General features: G+C 49.6%; 1 long non-coding RNA gene across 2 annotated transcripts; it reads right to left on the bottom strand.

The window, feature by feature from the left end:
• Window positions 1-1,382: 1,382 nt before the first annotated feature.
• LOC119449668 (uncharacterized) lies at window positions 1,383-4,320 on the bottom strand. 2 transcript variants are annotated; one of them, XR_007466346.1, is made up of 5 exons: window positions 3,877-4,320; window positions 2,576-3,221; window positions 2,315-2,442; window positions 2,037-2,233; window positions 1,383-1,959 (listed from the first exon to the last, which is right to left on the bottom strand). It is a non-coding gene; the product is annotated as an uncharacterized LOC119449668 (long non-coding RNA). The 2 variants fall into 2 exon arrangements; XR_005191252.2 differs by having other exon boundaries at window positions 2,041-2,233.
• Between the last annotated feature and the right edge of the window lie 776 nt (window positions 4,321-5,096).

Below are 5,096 nucleotides of genomic sequence, written 5' to 3'. Positions count from 1 at the left end.
ACAGCAGCATTTGACAACTTGCAATTAAGTAGCAGTTTCCTCCTCATACCACCAGCTGGTATGATAACTGACAGGAAATATTTGCAAATGCGTCAACAAAACGCACTCAAACCAGCTTAAACTACAGTGATGGGATAAATATCCTAGACCACGGCCTCTAAATTCAGCATGCTGCAGATATGCTGAAAATATCTAGAGGCATTTCAAATGCAGAATTTCACAGAGGCTGCACTATCTACTCTGGATCTATGCCCAAAACTTCCTTGCAGCTGGCCTGTAAGTACACCAGTGAGCAGCAAATTGGTGACAAGAAGATTCACTACAAAGACTTCACAGGCTCAATTTTAATTTTCAGAAGTGTACACCTCAAGTAACTAGGCAAACAATTTACTGCGTAGGAGGTAGTTCTGACAATCTTTTTCACGTAGGGGAAAACAGTGCAAGAAAGGTACTATGAAAAAAAAACATCCTTGCTATTTTATTCAGTTCCAGGGAATATAAGCAAGCAAATACATGTCATTGAAATGTCTAGTAAATAAACACAGGCAGGTAAATTTACACAGGGCAGTGAACACTCATGTAGGACAAAAAGAACTGTGGCAAAACAGTCTGTTGAACACAGCAGGCATGTGTGGTAGTGTTTTCTAAAGATTGATTCAAAACCTGTCTTGCCTTGAGAGTGGTACACTGCTCTATTATCAGCATCATTAATGACAGCAGGCATGCGGGTAAAAGAATGTAAGAACTTGGTGCCATGCCAGCACCAAATTTCAAAACTGTGGTAATAATAATGATTTATAGCCTTTAATTCACACCATGTGCTTTTTGCAATGGTACATTGATGCTGTTTTGCATTGTCCATGCATGATGAGTCACTAGAAAGACCAAGAATACGTGAATAAGGAAAAGATACCAACAGTAATCCTTGGAATACCAAAGAATTGGACAAGAAACTAAGTGATAAGCATACGAGTGGACGAGATGTTTCGGAAACTCTTGCAACGTTTGCACAGTACAATTCGCAACCATCACTGCTGGGCATTCGACGAGCTTTTTGAAGGATGTCACCATTTGCAAGAAACCAGCCAAACAATTCGTGGATAAATTGGAAACGCACCCCAACCAAAATGATGTTAACTACCAGATGTAATGAGCGCGCGCACGCACACACACACACTCACACACGTGCGCGCGCGCACACACACACTCACACACGTGCGCGCGCGCGCACACACACACACACACACACTCACACACGTGCGCGCGCACACACACACACACTCACACACGTGCGCGCGCACACACACACACACTCACGCACGTGCGCGCACACACACACACTCACGCACGTGCGCGCACACACACACACACACACACTCACGCACGTGCGCGCACACACACACACACACACTCACGCACGTGCGCGCGCACACACACACACACACACACACATACGTGCGCGCGCACACACTCATACAAACGCAATTCTGCATCAATGTACCATTACAAAAGCACAGAATGTCAATGAACGTAAGAAGCAAGAATCCCCAGATCAAGCCAATGTTAGAGTCTGAGCAGTGTACCACTACGACGAGTTAGAACAGCAACGTCACCTGAGATTTCTCGGTAACCACATCATACGGTCACAGCCACTGAATAACGTGCGACTTCATCGAGTGGCCATCGCACTGCTATAGGGTGGAACGAACAACTCCAACCGGGATGCTAGATGAGCATTCATGTCACGCGACGTCGTGCTGTTTCTTGGGACTTCATAGTTGTGTGGCCTCGTCGAGGCAGTGAAGAACATTTCCTGCAGCACGACGTCTTCGGGAGCAGCAATGTGATGAGTGGCGAGAGCAACGCCCGCCTCCCTACGGTCTGCACTTGGTGTGATTGCTTACTACGCTGGTGGTACAGACCTTGATGGGGGGTAGATGTCAAGACAAGGGTTGCAGACTGAAACGACAAGCAGGCATATTGTTAATTACCTGTCAGCACACTGTCAGAGTACAAGTCATAACAATTGGATATACTTACGTGCAGTCGACGTACTGCAGCACGGAGATTGCAGGCGTCTTCATTCAGCAGGACACCAATAGCAGGGAGGCAGGAACCGAAGTGAAGACACGATCAGCTGCTGGACGACAGACAGGTGCTGAACGTCATCTTTGCGAGACACGACCGGGTGCAGGAAAATCCGTCGCGTGTGCCTGGCACCAAAGGATGCGGACTGAAATGACAAACAGGCATCTTATTAAGAACCTGTCAGCACACCGTCACAGCATGGGCTGGAAGAACTTGAAATGCTTACGTGCAGTGGACGTTCTGCAGGGCGGGGATTGCAGGCATCCTCATTCACCAGGACACAATAGCAGTGAGGCAGGAACAGAAGTGTAGACACGATCAGCTGCTGGATGACAGACAGGTGCTAAACGTCATCTGTGCGAGGGACGGCCGCGTGCAGGAACCGTGTGCCAGGGGCCAAGGCACAGGTTGCAGATCCAGGGGGAAAAAAAAGGGGGGGGGGGAGCACTTGTTAAATGACGAAAGTAACCAGAAATCACGTACTCACCAAGACAAGCGTCATCGCGCTGGAGTGGGCGATGGGACTAGTCCACGATGGTTGGCTTGTCGAGCGACAAAAGCACGGCGTGACGCGCAGCAATAGGGACGAGAACATACGGAAGAAAAAAAAAAAGTGACCACCCACCACCGTCTTCGCCGCAGCGCACCGCGCTGCAGACCGTAGGCAACGTCCGTTCTTCTTCTGTTTCACTGGAAGAAACCTGACACTAATTAATTCCGGCTGCAATTTACTTCCACATTTCGCGCGTGCCGACACGCGAAATTATGACCGGGAAGCAATAGCACTCGGAATGGGCCGACGTCCGTGTCGCAAACGAGAGAGGACCCCTGCCAGCTGGAGCCTGCGCAGTGCGAGCTACCCTTCCTAGTGTTAGCTAAGCCTACAGCTACAATCGCCCCACCCAGTCCTCTCCGCTTCCGTCACGACGACGACCCAATGTGGCAGCGGCCTTCTCTTGCCAATCAGTCTAAAACAGTTAACATTGCCAATTAGTTGATTTAATAGCCGCGCCACCCTCGCAAGCTAGAATCGCACCTGGTGAATATAACTGCCGAAGATTGAACGTAGCGATGACGGTTGCTCCATTGTACCTCGGAGAAGTGCCACGGTCACTTGGTTGCACGGGATTCACCTACGGTTAAGAAGACGAAAAAAAAAAAAAAAGTCAACGGCAAGCGAGACGTCAAACGCACATAAATACAGCGAGGGGGGGGGGGGGGTGTCTCGGACAGTATGAACTGCCGCCGCAGAACAAAGTCAAAGGACGGGCTCTGGCACAGTCGGCGAGAACGGCGTCGTCCATTGCGACACCCACAAAGGTTATCGGACAAACAGCGGCTCAGAAATGCCCGCGACACAATCGAACACAAGGCCTTTCACGGCTTGCGCGGCGATCCACTGTGCGACATTGAAGACCTGCACAACTGCGTCTATCGTCTTGCTCAGAGTTGCTATAATTACGCGGTTACCACATTGAAGCGGCACCAACAGGGCTCTAAATCAGGAGAAGACTGCGCAAAATACACGGTCAGTTAATAGCTTGACGGTGAGCAGGCGAAATGGAAGTAAAAAATGCGAACGTTATATTCGTGTCGCGAACCCAAACATAAGGCGTCGCGCGTTCCGTGGCTAGAAATGCCGAGGGAAAAAGAAAACGCGTGATATGCGTGCAAATACGGTAATTACGCAGCAACATCTAAACTAGGAAATGACCATTGGGTAGACAGAACAGCAAGAAATCAATATAGCCGCGTCATCCTAAGCTATAAACGTATATAGGGGCCCACCTTGTGGGTTAGCTGGTGATGCACGTGGCGACGGCAGTTGCTTCGTTGTCCTCCGGTTGATTGGCACGGTCAGTTGATTATCCAGGCGCACACAAACAAAAGAAAACTTGACTACAGGCGTGACTTAAGACAGCAACGGAAGCGTTTGCTTCAAGCGTGACAGCTCATGTGTGAGAAGGGATGAAATGGCCGCCGGACGTAGCATATGCATTCCCGGAGCACCAATGGGTCATGCGGGCCCGGTAACCACGCTTCCAGAAGTCGAGGTCATAACTTGAATAGCCGCGACGCAAAGCTTCGAGCACGCCTCGCCGCTTAGAACCTGGCTGTGAAGGAGTCGGTAAAGTGGTAGATATGGCGTCTAAAGTCGTCAATCGCTCGTTCAGCTGACACGGGCGACGGTATAGCAGCTGTAGCATCAAATTCAGTATGACGGGCGGGCCTCCCGGCGGCCGCTTCTTATACGTATATTTTAATGACGGTCATCTGCTGTTCGCGCATGCGCTACGGCGTCCAGGCGTCTTTCCTTCGTGCGCCGTACACGTTATCGCCGAGATGAACTCGGCGCAATCATAGAGAAAGAAATTCAACAAGAGGGGACACTCAGCAAAAACTGGCAATAGGAACACGTCACCATACGTCACGCTATAATATTGAGGCCGAACGTTAGCTGCCGCGAGCATCGAAAAAAAAAAGAAAGTGAAATTAAGTTAACAGACATCGATTTATTTTTTAATTTCTTTGCTGCGAAAACTAAAACGTTTTGCTGATAGATGAACATAAACTTTGCGACTCATTTTCCTTGCCTTACCTAGCGACAGGCCAATGACGCGCCAGATGCATGCGTCATCCACCAGACACTCCCCCGAAGCGAGCGAGTGCGGCTGCGCGCGCGTTTGAGCGCTCGCCCGCGGTGACCCGTCCGTCTCCTCTATTTTTTAAATGTAGCCTGGTTTCTTGGACTCCCGGCGTATTCTTGCGTTCCTTCTGCACTGGGTCAAGACACCACTGCACTATTGGACTACGGCAAGGTGAGAAATTTTGTTTCAGTCTACGACTCAATTAGGCTTACGGCACGGGATCGAGACTTAAGACGCAGTTAGCGAAAAACAGCTCGGGTGTCCTGGCGCAGTTAATTTGAGTTAATGAATTGTGTTGGGACATGTTTCCGACGCTTTCTAGGGGATTATTGGAACTTATTTCGGTTCTGTTGAGGCACA

The sequence above is a fragment of the Dermacentor silvarum genome, chromosome 4, assembly GCF_013339745.2.
Source record: "Dermacentor silvarum isolate Dsil-2018 chromosome 4, BIME_Dsil_1.4, whole genome shotgun sequence".
NCBI classification, from domain to species: Eukaryota; Metazoa; Arthropoda; class Arachnida; order Ixodida; family Ixodidae; genus Dermacentor; species Dermacentor silvarum.
This window is presented reverse-complemented; position numbering and strand designations above follow the sequence as displayed.